A 15,046-nucleotide genomic window follows, 5' to 3' on the forward strand; every position below is an offset into this window, starting at 1 on the left:
GGATTTCGCACTTGGGCGTAGCAGTCGGGGTTACTTAGCCAACTGAGTTTTGACCCTAGGGTCGCATGCGATGGTACTGGCAACTCGTAAGGGCCTTGTGAAGAGAATGAGACCAGATGCGCGAGGATCGGACCTGGTTTTCCGGCCGATCGAATTCTCGTTCTGGGCAGCAGAAATCGCACGCGGCGACACACTGTTTTCGCGATAGATCGGTCAAACCTTGGGCGATTTGAGCGCGCGATGTCTTGGCGTGTCGGTGTGGTCAAGACGAAGCGATAGGAATACGGTGCGATCGGATCGGACTTCTATTTTCGTTGAAAATAAAAAACACGACGGGAGCGATACGCGGGTGCGTGTGATCGGTGTGGCGTTCGGAGCCGGACTAAGTAAATCAACCTAACCAATCCATCATCTTATTTAGTTTAACGTTACAACAAATCTGTGGAAAACTGTATCAATAGCTATTCCGCTAAATAATTATGGTCAAGCACGTTTATTGATGTAAATTGCCAGTGATGGTGTTAATATTTATAGAACATTTAACATTGACCGATACGAAAAAACAGTTAAAGTTATTTTATATAAAAAATATATATAATCAACAAGAAGAGTACTGTTGTAGAACAAAGCAAAACGATGTAATGGAACATTACGAATTTTTCATGAGAAAACAGGATTCAAGTAAAACATTGGATATATTTATGCTGACTTAAAATTTTTCATTAAAGATACTGCTTTAAAAAAAAACTGATGAATGCTTATTGAGAAAGAATAAATATTTTAATTAGTTACTTGACAGAGTAGTGCAGGAATTATCATATTCATAGTATCGTCGACTTAATAACTGGTTTTTCTGGGAATCCATTCTTTTGGTGGAATAACCTGACATGACCCACCTATTTAGGTATATAATATGTAATTAAATATAAGCAATTAAAAAAAAAAAATAAGTCTTAAAGTATATTATATATTATGTAACATTACATACTTTTGCAATACCAGCCCTATATGCTCCCCGAGATTCCATACAATCCACATAACGTTTGAAATCTTTAAATTCAGACCAATCTGGTCTAAAGATCATGTTTTATGGTACATCGCCAGTTTTGCTCTCATTTTGATTTTCCTGCTTGATTACCTTACTCAGAATAACCTCATTAGATTCCACTGACAATTCCTCTTTTTCTTTGGTGTCATTGTTATTCATTCCTTTATTTTGAACTGCTGTTCGATTAACTCACTCGGAATATGCTCATCTGGTAGAATAGACTTTTCTTTGCATATTTGACCGTAAATGCATATTTGTCTACAAATGCAAATTTGTTGCATATTTTAATGATTTTTACTGCATATTATATAGCACATTTTGATACTTTTTAGTAGATAAATCCGTGTTCTAGTTTTGACTTATTATAATAAACAACATACTGTCATCGCTAGAAGTGATAAGCTATTTATCTGGTAAAATATCTTTTATGTTGTAAGTTAATTGTATTGAGTCGGGTGATTGTATTTATTTTTCTTCGATTTGTAGTCTCAAAAGAGTATAATTATTATATAATTGTTTAAATTTGAATAACCAATGCATTATTTCAGTGTAGTTTGATTTTCAAATATTGGTACAGTGCCAGCCTAGAAAAACAAATGCAAGTTAATGTGCATATTTTCGTTTACATTAACATCAAATTTGCATAAGTAGATAAGAAGATATACAGAAAACAAATAAATATTTTATACTTAATTTACTCCATTTTGAAGCTACAACTCCAACAATGTGATCGACTTTTAGCCCACGACCATAACCAACTATAATATGATAATTTCAAACTGGTTCTTCATAATTTAACACGATAAACACCTTTACGTGTTACGAGTACTATATCGCCGGTGGAGCAGCTAAAACTCGTCGACGGATCAATGAAAAATAAAAATTTTAACGTAAAATTCATAATAAAAATGGCTTTATTAATTTATGTAATTATTAATATAGGTTGCCATTTGAAAATCAAAAGTTGATCCTTATTTGAGTATTAAATATACGAGTGAAAAAAATTTAAAATTTATACAGTTGTAGAAAAACATGTATCTAAAAATTTGAAAAAAAATTCTATGCTTTTTGAAATAATGAGGATTGTTTGATAAAAAAATTCACCCTGTATAGTATTTATATAGTAACTATAGTAACAATATAATGCAAGCTCATTTGGTTGAACTGATGTTTCCTCTTTTTGTTTGGTTTCATTGTTATCCATTACTTAATTTTGATTTGCTATTCGATTAACACACTCGGATTCTGCTTATCTGGTAGAATAGACTTTTCTTCTTTTTCTTGAGTTATATAGTTCTCCTCCTCCATGCGTAACTTCTTTTCAGATTTATACTTTCTCTGTTTTTTTTTTTTTGCTTTTTGTCAGTATATTTGGATATATCCGCTTGTGTGAGCTTTTTATGTCTGACAACAATAAAAGACCGAGACATTATAAAATCGACGAAACTTTTGATTTATACGCGACAATGTTGGAAACGCCGACGGAAAATAAAATGCATACACGTTCATAGGTTAGGATGCAAAAAATTCATTATATTAACACATGTGTTGTATGTAGAAGTAAGCATATTAGAGTATTCTTCATTGTATTAATTTCCATTAACAATTGTGGAAGATGCTGTTGAAGTTTAGCAATAATCTGAGTTGTCTCTTAACGATAACATATTTATGTGTTTTTCTATGTTATTAATTCATTTTATCATTTTGATCACTAGAAAAAGAGTAACAATGATTAAGGTTAATTTAAAAAAAATAAAAGCGAGGATAAGCTTGATGCCATAAACTTTATCGTATCTATGAATCTTATTGCTAAAAAATTACTCATGTATTTTGAAAAAGTAAAATATTGTAAAATTGTTTTCCGGTGACATAACTATTCCAGTGGTTGAAATGTTAGTTTATATTTAAATCATGGTACCTATTTAAATTTTTTTGATTGTCACTGTAATTTTTGATACCAAGAAATATTAACAATTAAGTGATGGTACATTACAATTTGGCATATAATATAATATGTTATCCGACATCATCATACGATTCGGTTTTACATTTTCATTTATGAATTTTATTTTTAACATTTTCAATAAATTGTGCGCTCTTATATAGGTAATAATACGTAAACACATTCGGGATTGTGCATGGCGTGTTCATTCTGAATTGATCGTCGTGCCGTATCCGTCTTCACTACGATAGAACAAGAGAGGGTATTATAATTATTCTTTTTATATCAGTTAATTCTGGTAACTTATGAGTCTACCTAAACCTAAATAAGTCTTCCAAATTGAATAATTAGAAGAAGAAAATAAGCTTTTAAAATGTCTTTTTTTCTTCTCTCAACTCTGGTGTTTCTATCAGATTAGGACTGCTGGTTTTATAGATTTGACGAATAAATCTTAACTTTACAGGTTGTGGAAAAAACATGGTACAAATTTCGGTTGTTATAAAGTTATGTTACATTTAAAACATAACGATTGACGATATTGGCTCTTCAGTGTGACACTTCTCGAGAATACCTTACTACAAGTCCCACATGTTAAATTCCATACATTACATTTTTAAAAATTAGGTTTACATTACAAATAACTTATAGTTATAACTTATTACTATATCCCTGATTTGTATGTTTTTGCATACTTTTTTTCATTTCAATATTTATAATTTTGTAATAATCTTCAAGAATCATACTATTTGTAATTCAAATGTATATTTTTATTTTGCATATTTGACCGTAAATGCATATTTGTCTACAAATGCAAATTTGTTGCATATTTTAATGATTTTTACTGCATATTATATAGCACATTTTGATACTTTTTAGTAGATAAATCCGTGTTCTAGTTTTGACTTATTATAATAAACAACATACTGTCATCGCTAGAAGTGATAAGCTATTTATCTGGTAAAATATCTTTTATGTTGTAAGTTAATTGTATTGAGTCGGGTGATTGTATTTATTTTTCTTCGATTTGTAGTCTCAAAAGAGTATAATTATTATATGATTGTTTAAATTTGAATAACCAATGCATTATTTCAGTGTAGTTTGATTTTCAAATACTGGTACAGTGCCAGCCTAGAAAAACAAATGCAAGTTAATGTGCATATTTTCGTTTACGTAACATCAAATTTGCATAAGTAGATAAGAAGATATACAGAAAACAAATAAATATTTTATACTTAATTTACTCCATTTTGATGCTACAACTCCAACAATGTGATCTGCTTTTAGCCCACGACCATAACCAACTATAATATGATAATTTCCAACTGGTTCTTCATAATTTAACACGATAAACACCTTTACGTGTTACGAGTACTATATCGCCGGTGGAGCAGCTAAAACTCGTCGACGGATCAATGAAAAATAAAAATTTTAACGTGAAAATTCATAATAAAAATGGCTTTATTAATTTATGTAATTATTAATATAGGTTGCCATTTGAAAATCAAAAGTTGATATTTATTTGAGTATTAAATATACGAGTGAAAAAAATTTAAAATTTATACAGTTGTAGAAAAACATGTATCTAAAAATTTGAAAAAAAATCTATGCTTTTTGAAATAATGAGGATTGTTTGATAAAAAAATTCACCCTGTATAGTATTTATATAGTAACTATAGTAACAATATAATGCAAGCTCATTTGGTTGAACTGATGTTTCCTCTTTTTGTTTGGTTTCATTGTGATTCATTCCTTTATTTTGAACTGCTGTTCGATTAACTCTCTCGGAATATGCTCATCTGGTAGAATAGACTTTTCTTCTTTTTCTTGAGTTATATTGTTCTCCTTCTCCATGCGTAATTTCTTTTCATGTTTATACTTTCTCTGTTTTTTTTTTTTTTTTTGCTCTTTGTCAGTATCTTTGGATATTTCCGCTTGTGTTAGTTTTTTAAGTCTGACAACAATAAAAAACCGAGACATTATACAATCGACGAAACTTTTGATTTATACGTGACGATGTTCGAAATGCTTACGGAAAAACAAAATGATTACACGTTTATAAGTTAGGATGCAGGTTACTGCGCCACAACTGTAATCATTGAATAATACAATAGTTTTAATGTCATATGTAGGGTTCTTATTTGAAGGCAATATAATCAATAAAAAAAGCATTTAAAATGTAAGAAAAGGCAAAAAAAGGCATTTAATTAATACAAAAAGGCAATTCATAAATAAACTACAAAATAAAATAGTGAACATTTTTTAAAAACTATCGAATGCACATATTTTGAGAAAAACACTAATTAAAAATGAGCATGAATACTAAACTACATTAAGTTTATGCTATTTTGTATAAATAGATTACTTTTTTCTTTAACCAGATTTTTCCTAAGAATTAGTTAAAAACAATTTTAAATTTTAACTTACTTGAGCTATACCAGTTAATTTAATGCAAAATAAACTAGTTTGTATTAAAAAAAAAATTGACTACCATGTATTTTGATAAACTGTCTTCAGAAAAACGGTTACGGTTAGGGCTCAAAATATTTTTGTACATTGAAAAGGATCTTTCTACGTCCACCGAAGTTATCGGGGTGTATTTCATACTTAAATAATTATCTAAATTAAAATTACTACTTGATAGATCGTCATCGCTTGTGGTTTCTCCAATCAATACTTGGTTGATCTTTTTGATATTTTCCCATCCTTTGTTCTTCGATATAACTTTATTGAATTTATCCAAAATCAATTTAGCTATTTCGCCATTGCATTCTTCGAGTTTAATCTGTATATTATTCACAATATCTACACTTTTTGATAGTAATACACCTAAAACACACACAATATATTTTAATATATAAAACATATAAAACACATAAAAATAATATTTGTTACCTCTTGTTTCTAGTTTTGTAATTGTGTCGGGTAAAAATCCAAAATTAGATACAATATACACCAGATTACTTTGTATCGATGGAATTTTAAAAAGTCTTTTAGCTGCTCTCACTCATTCAGATTCTTCTTCAAATTCTTCAATTATAGATTTCAAGTCATTAAAATGTGTACAATAGTATTTTACTGCATTAATCCATGTACCCCAACGTGTAATTATCGGTCTAGGTGGATTAGGCAATTCTGGAAATTTTTCTTTCAGAACTGCGATTCTCTTAGGACATTTTAAAAATGTCTTTTTCATTTCAGAAATTAAATATTTAAATAAATGATTTTTTATTTGTTATTATTTACCAATTGTGTTTTTAATGTAATGATTTCATCTGCAAAAATTGCGTAGTCATCACTTAGTTTGATGTTTTCTTTTTCTTTTATTGAAAGTTTTTTTTTTAACTGTTCCTATATTAAGTTAGTTTTATTAGAATTATTGGTTATATTGTTTCAAATTTGTATTAATATTTACCATTTCAATTGCCATGTTTTCTAGCTCTTTGGTTTTCTCTTCGATTAAACTTGAAGCATCATTTAATTCCAGAGTTTTTAGCTCGAGCTTATTTTTTACCGTATGAAGTTCCTGACAAGTTTATATTTTGTACTATTTAATATCATTTATTTTTATTTAACATTTATTTTTAATAAAATAATTACCTGCTACAATTCATCGTTAAGAATTGTTAATTCCTTGCAAGAGGACTTATAGTAACCATACCTTTTTAAAATATAGCTATGGTTCGCTTTACTCTCCGTTGATGCGACAGACATGTTGAAATTTAAATTAAAATGTATTTTAAGTTTAAAACAAAATTTGGACTGTTTAACCTATGGTGACAATGTAGCTGGTGCACAGTTAAATTTATACTAAAATCCCTATGTCTTTTGTTAAGTTATTATTTCACTTATCTTTATTACTAAACCAGTTTCATGTATCACCAAATATACCTTATTAACAGTGTAAGTTAAATTGGATTCCCTATGTCTATATTCTGTATTTAGATTCTTTATTTAACTTATTTTCATTATATTGAAAGGTTAGGTAGATTATGTCCTATATGTACAATAAAGTATAGAACATTTTATTTCTATCTTAATATATTTTTTTTTATTATTTTCCAATGTTTATAATACACAATGCAGATTTTATGGACTCCACGATTACAAAATTCAATTAATACCTACACCATTTACGTTCAACTGATTTTGAAAAAAGATTATACATGGTAGCTCAGTTTTTAACAAAAATAGATGAAGAATCGGACTTTCTAACAAATATTTTATGGATAGACGAATCCCAATTCACAAATAATGGAATGATAAATAGACATAATAGTCATTATTGGTCTGATTCAAACCCTCATTGGACCAAAGACATTAACTTTCAAGTTAAGTGGGGAGTTAATGTATGGTGTGGAATTTTGGGAGGTATTAAAATAGGTCCATACTTTTTTGATGGTACACTAACTGGTATTAAATATAGAAACTTTTTAAACAATGAAATTCCAAAACTCTTGGAAAATGTATCATTAGAACAACGCTTAAAAATATACTGTTATCAAGATGGAGCCCCGGAACACAATTGTAACATAGTTCGAGAATGTTTAACAGAAATATTTGGAGTCAACTGGATCGGTAATCATTTTTTCATCATTTTTTAACATTTCAATCAACTCAGCGTCCTCCCATTAAATTTCTTCAGCTTCTCCACAAAAATCAAGAATAATATAAGTAAAAATAAAATATATCATCATTAATTTAACTCACTCTATACGAAAGTGTCCGTGAGCCAAGGTATTTGATTCTCAAGTACAACAATTTTATCGTCTGCCCGATTAAGAGCAAGTTTTATTGTTGATATTGTCTTCATTTCATGTTTAAATGATCTAAACGATATATCAACTCTAAACGGTGTATATTCATTTGTTGGACATCCTAATTTAAAAATAATAATAATAATTATTGCAGATGAAATCATCACATTAAAAACACAATTGGTAAATAATAACAAATAAAAAATCATTTATTTAAATATTTAATTTACGTTAAATACTAATTAAAAATATTATTTACATATTTTAAAATATTTATTTGAATCAAAAGAATGATTTATCATTACAAAATGATGCCAAAGATTTTTTCAAAAAAGAAAAAACTGAGCACAAACCAGAATTCGTTGAAGAAAAACTCATGGATAAAAAAGTATGTTCACATTTTAAATAAACTTAGAAATTGAAAAATTTTTAAAAATTATACTGTCTACTCATATAAACTCAAAATATTAAAATTTTAATTTTATTTTCAAGAGTTTACTACGTTTAATCCACATTGTATGACGTATATTAACAGTAACAACGTAACAAATTACGTAAGTAATTGGTTTTAGAAGAATAATTAAAATATTTTAGAAGTATACATAATCAAATTTATTGATGACTGACACCAACACCAACAACAGCATCCATAACAGAGAATATGATATACTATAGATTTTAAACGAATCACCGATAACTAGCCCCGTCTCATTAAATATGCCAAATTTATTCACTTCGTATAGTGCCATAGTAAGTTGCTAATTTTCAGATGATGAAATTATAATTTAAGATTAAATTAATTGTTATTATTTAGACTCCACCTGAAGCATTTTCATCGGAATCATACTTACCAGATATGTTCTCTTCGTCATCGGAACTGGTGGATTGAAATCAACAGATAGAATTTTCCCCTAGTATGTTACACTTGCCGCAGTTAAGGACACCCAGCGAGCATCATCAATTAATCGTTGGAATAATGGAAACTTCTACGCAATCTTCGATAAGACCTACTACGTCTAATGATTGGGGAGATGACGCTAATGAAAATGCTGAGTTGTGCAATCACATGGACCAGTATGAACAATCGAATGTGAAAAATGCTGCTTCTGATGACTGGGTCAACAACGAAGAAGAGAATGCTCAGTTAAATTAACATATGGATGAGTATGAGCGGTGGGGTAGGTATTTCGATAATATTAATAAATTATTTTTAAAAAAACATCCGTAATATACATTTTTTTTTTCTCATTTACATACTTGACTTATTATTTCAAACATTCTGGTTAAATCATATATGAAAACGAATCTATACAAATTTAAAAATATAAAGCAACACCAGCTCTTGGTTCTGCAGCTATACGCCACGCCTTTAGACCCACCCCGTTAATCCTCAATCTTAGCCCTCAACCCCCGCAACCGGTATATATATATATATATATAGTAGCACATGCGCACAAGCTACTACCGCCAAAAAATACGCCATGGTGGCAGACGACCGGACAGTCAAGTGTCGATGATCACTACAGACTTCAGTCTCTTCTCAGCTATATTTATACTCGACGTTCTCATAGTCTTTACTCTAGTACCGTCTTTTACAATTTTTATTTCAGTTTTTTTTTCTAGATATTGAAAAAAAAAAATGTTTAAATGTGATCAGTGTTTAGCCGTTTTTTTTTTTTAGCCATAAAGATAGTTTAATTCGTCATAAAAAAAACGATGATGGTGTTCGTTTTTCGTGAACAATATGTACATCAACGTTTAGCTATAAATCTGGATGTGTTCGTCATATGAAAAACGTGCATAGTATGTATATAATATTTCATTATTTTTAATTAAAATATATTAAATATTCATTATCAATTATTTTTACAAGGTGTTGCTCATGCTCAATCATTAATAAGACGTGTTGAGATAGCGACCGCTCCGCGTGTACCCGACACACCAATAAACCATCGTCAGCCTTCACATGAGGAAATTGAAATCGCGCCACAGATATTTGTGTCAGATATACCAGCTGGACGATCAAGTACTTATCAGTCCATTCAAAATAATTTTACATTTAGGGAGGAAAACGAACAATGGGGTGACGATACCAGTGACGCGTTATGTGCTGAAGTGTTGGATATTGTGGAAAATGCCGGGCTATGTAAAAATTAAGGAAAGATTTATCTTAATATTATAAGCGGGGTTTCGTTAATTTAAAACTTTTTTCTTTTTTTTTTTTTAAATCTTTAGATTCTTTTATGAGAATTGTAGGAATTAAACGATGACATGTGGGGGGTAACGCGTCGTGTGTTAAAGTGAAATGGGCTCGTATGAATATGACTAAAGTTTAAGGTTTTAAGGAGATTAAATCTGCATTTAATAGAAAAATTGTTTGGTACTATGCCAAAAATTCCGGAAATGTTAGAACTTATAAATCATTTTTCGAAACATTAAAATCTGGTCTTGTAGACTTATTAAAAAAAAATGTATCTGTTAATCCAATTAAATTCAACCTAAGGTTAGAGGCGACCTATAATTTACCTCATTTAGAAAATGCGATGGAAAACAGATCATTTAAAACATCTGCAAAACCAATTTTTAATGATTCGGAAATGAATGATTTAATAGAACATTGTTGAATGAGGAAGAAGTATATTTAGGTAAAGGATCTTGTTATATATTTCAATATATTGATGGCTTATTATTAACAGTATATAAGTATACACCCACCGGTGACATACTTGACATTCGATTACCCATAATTAGAGATGATAATGGATAATGATGAGGATGACAATAATAATAATAATAATAATAGAGGTTGTGATAATATTGATTATAATAATAATAATGTGGCAACCCACAACAGCGACAATGGTTATGTCGTTACCGCGATATCAGCGCGTCAGCCGCCGCCAGCTGCGCGCCCCTCTCCCTCGTTAGTTTTTATATTGTACACACACACCGCTTCCCGTTTTCGGACGTTCGCTACCGTTACTCAGCGCGCTCCAACGGTACTCCGCACATCTCGTCTAAACTCTAAATCACGTTTTCTTTTCACTCAAAAAACTACTGTAGCTCTTAGTTTATTCACAATTATTAAAACTACCTGTAGCCAAATTTACTTTTTGTTTTTGTTCTCTATTCATTACCTTTTACCAATCTCATTAGTAATTCGGTCTACTTGACCACTACTAAAATAATAATGATAATAATGAAGGTGGTGATAATATTGATAATGATAATAATGGAGGTGGCGATGATATTGATAATAATGATCATGATAACAATGATAATTTAAATAAAATAATTTTGTCACTGGTGGTTCGTCTTATATAAAACTACCTACGTATATTGAAAAGAAACGAGCCACAATTAACCCTCAAAATAACGACCAGAAGTGTTTATATGGTCCATTTTAGCAAAACATGTAACGGGTTCCAATAAACATCGTGTCGGAAATAATTATTATCGTCATGAAAATAAATATAATTTTGAAGGATTGTCATATCCAACTCCATTGGACGTGATCAAGGTTTTTGAAAAAAAATAATAATAATGTGTCTATAAATCTTTATGGTATTAAAAAAAATAGATCAATCTTCGTTAAAATGTAAAAATTACCACATTTTCCCATTAAGAGTTGTAGAAGATGAGAAAACTGATCACTTTGACATAATTTTATTTAATGGCGGGGAAAAGAGCCACTATGTATACATATCAAATTTTTCTCGCTTAATAAGGTCACAATCAACATTGCATGGTCATGCGGTTTATTTCTGCAAACGATGCTTTACTTCTTTTGATCAACAAAATTTAAAATACAAACTAAATGGCCAGTTAGCACTCGAACAACATCGATTGATATGTGGATTGCACAAGCCGATACTTCCCAAAATGCCTGATGTCGGCACAACACTTCAATTTAAATCATGGGGAAATGCGAATCGTCATCCATTCACGATCTATGCGGACTTCGAGGCGTTGCTTTTCAAAACCGACGAAATTAAAGGTACAAATTCTAAAATAATACAGACTCATAACCTATGAGCTATGGGTTTGTTGTTAAGGTATCAGATGATGTACCGCTAGATTTAGTTAATGCATTTAATATCCCTACCTCACCGGTCATCCATCGTGGCAACATTGGCGAACAGTATGTCGCAAAACATTTTGTTGAAAGTATTGTTGAAGTGTCTCGAAAAATTGAACAACTACTAAAAACAAATGTACCAATCACTATGAGTGACGATGATACGCGTAGACATAATGCTAACACACACTGTAATTTCTGTAAACAGAGTTTCAATTCAATAGAGAAAGTCCGCGATCATTGTCACCTTAGTGGAAAGTTTCGCTAATCGTTATGCTATAAATGCAATATAACCTTACAGCAACCCAAATTTGTGCCTTGTCTTTTTCATAATCTGTCAAGTTACGATGCGCATTTCATCGTAACGGAACTCGGATATGACACAAAAACAATTGATGTAATCCCAAATACCGAAAAAAAATATATTTCATTTTCTAAATATATAAGCAATACGTTCACAATAAGATTCGTTGATACAATCAAGCTTATCATCACTCGCAAATAATCTGATGACAACAGAATACGATAAGTTTAGAGAGACAGCTAAACATTTTTCCACCGTCGATAAGTCACTCGTAACACGTAAAGGTGTTTATCCATACGAGTACACAGACGGATGGGAAAAATTAGATGTCAATAATTTACCTGAAAAAGAAGATTTTTACAGTACTCTTACAGAGTCTGAAGTTAACGATGAAGAATATGAACACGCAAAAAACGTATGGAACCACTTTTGTTGCCAAATGCTTGGCGAGTATTCAGACTTATATTTAAAAATCGATATCCTCTTGTTGTCAGATGTATTTGAAAGTTTTCGTGATCTGTGTTTAAAAACATATAATCTGGATCCAGTATTTTATTATACGGCACCTGGATTCAGTTTTGAGAGCATGCTTAAACACACATCAATAAAATTGGAGCTATCGAGTAACTACGATATACTATTGATGATAGAAAATGGTAAGTTTTTTTTTTTTTTTTTTTTTATTAAATATTTAGAATTTAACTTTTCCTATAGGTATACGAGGGGGATTAGTTCAAGCGAGCAAACGGTACGCTAAAGCGAATAATGAAGAAACTTTAAATTACGACGCAGCGGCAGAGAAATCATGGATTGTATATCAAAATTGTAAGTATAAATATTATATGTATATATACATTTTTTTTTTTCAAATGGTTTTTTTTTTCAGGTAATAATTTTTATGGTTGGGCAATGTCTAAATGCATTCCTCGCGGAGGATTTAAATTATTTCAACATCCTACATATTTACGGTTGCTCATACATGTCACGCTACACTTATAACAACACCACCACCTCCGGTAACAATCAGTGCACTTGGTCGCATCATCCATAACGTCATCCCCGTGTATAATATATAAAGTGAGTTTATTTTATTTATTTAATAATTCTTATTACGTGATCGTAGTGCATATAGATCCTTAATGTAGAATTTTTATATTTATTATATAATATTAATTTACAGTATTTATATTTTAGTTCTGCATTCACCTCATTCGTCAGTTGTCATCATCAACATCAACATCATATCACTCCGCATCAACGTTTTTTGGTTCGAACACTCTCATAGATAAAGTGAGTTTATTTATTTATTATTATTCTGTAAGTAAATAATTAGATATTTTTAAAAATAATATTTTATAAAAATATCTAACCCGTTACGCCCAACGCATATAATACACAGACGTGTAGTAAATTAATTTTTATCTAACATTTTTTTTTCTATTCTTAGTTTATAACGGCGTTCTTAGCTTTATTAAAGATGCAAAGTAATATTACAAATGGTTCCATTGCGGACTTAAGAACCAACATGGCATACCTATTACCCGGTGATTAGCATGAAGGAGGTCGATACAAAATACGGAACATCGATTACCTACACGCTGAGAGACACCGAAATGAGAGGGATAATTAACGTTTTCCTCCCAAAATCTATTAGACTCAGCAAAGAAGACGTAATTAGTTATTATTTGGGAGAAGTTCCACCGGGTTCAATGATAAATATTCACATAAACCTATTCTCCCCATTATGCCCGAAGTTGACACAATGCTTGAATTTAAAGCGTGGGGAATTGCACAACGTCACCTTTTGCAATTTGTGTAGATTTTGAGGCATTACTAATTAAGACCGATGTGCGCAGGGGCGTTAATACGACTATAATACATAAGTATTAACCTATGAGTTATGATTTGTAGTCAAGGTATTCGATGGCGTATTGGCGTACCGTTGGAACTTATTGAAAAATTCAATATACTGACTTCTCCGGTTATTTATCATGGTTGTGGTAGTCGATAGAAGGTTGCAAGAAGTTTTGTAAATAATATTGTGAAAGTAGGTTTGAAAATTGAAGAGTTATTAAAGACTAATTTTCCTATATGTATGAGCGACAAAGATACACGTAGGTATAATATATATATATATATATATATACTAGTATATATATATATACTAGCTGAAAAACCCGGCTTTGCCCGTGTGCAGTTATTAAGTTTTAAATCAGATGTTAATTATTTAACTTCTTTCTTTTTTCGGTCCCCTAGCAACATTCCTTAAATAAACGACGTGAATTTTCAAACGGAAACCACTCCCGAAGTTTGAAATTGAAGCATTATTTCGAATAGTTATGCTGTACACAGACACAAAAAAAAAACACACATCATTGTAAAATCAATACATTCATCACTCCGTTCAGAATCTAAATTTTTTTACCCTATATAACCTATAAGAATAATTATATTATACTACCAACCTTTATATATAATATGAATAAATATTATACAACACATTCAGTGTATGTAAAGTATTTCAAACACCATTTTCCAAAAAAACACTTGGTTTTTTCATGAAAAAAAAACATTAATATTTCTAAGTGTAAGTAAAACATCAGAATATTCTTATTTACTTAGATATTAAATAAAATGTTTTTTTTTCAAAACCGACTTATCCTAAAACTGATAATTGTATTATACAACTTGTTAAATGTGTATTATACACCGACCTTTGTAAAATACGTTTACATTTGATTTTTAAAATTATAGGATTGGAATAAAATATAAATAAGAATTAAGAAAATTGATTTATTTTTATTATTATTTAAAGTACAGTATATTCTTATATATTACTTATATATTTTTTATTAAAAATCAATATCGAAACGTCCACGGTTCTTCCCGTGGAACCCATGATAGCCCATGTCAGATGTTA

General features: G+C 30.2%; 1 protein-coding gene and 1 long non-coding RNA gene across 2 annotated transcripts in view; both read left to right on the forward strand.

Moving 5' to 3' along the window:
- The window catches only part of LOC126555835 (uncharacterized), a 52,802-nt gene that overhangs the window by 18,074 nt on the left and 19,682 nt on the right, over positions 1 to 15,046 (forward strand). The gene's annotated exons all lie outside the window — the stretch shown is intronic.
- LOC114121107 (uncharacterized) lies at positions 10,800 to 14,254 on the forward strand. The gene is made up of 4 exons (XR_007603497.1): positions 10,800 to 12,951; positions 13,013 to 13,203; positions 13,321 to 13,416; positions 13,574 to 14,254. It is a non-coding gene; the product is annotated as an uncharacterized LOC114121107 (long non-coding RNA).

This window comes from Aphis gossypii, chromosome 1 (assembly GCF_020184175.1).
Source record: "Aphis gossypii isolate Hap1 chromosome 1, ASM2018417v2, whole genome shotgun sequence".
Taxonomy (NCBI): domain Eukaryota; kingdom Metazoa; phylum Arthropoda; class Insecta; order Hemiptera; family Aphididae; genus Aphis; species Aphis gossypii.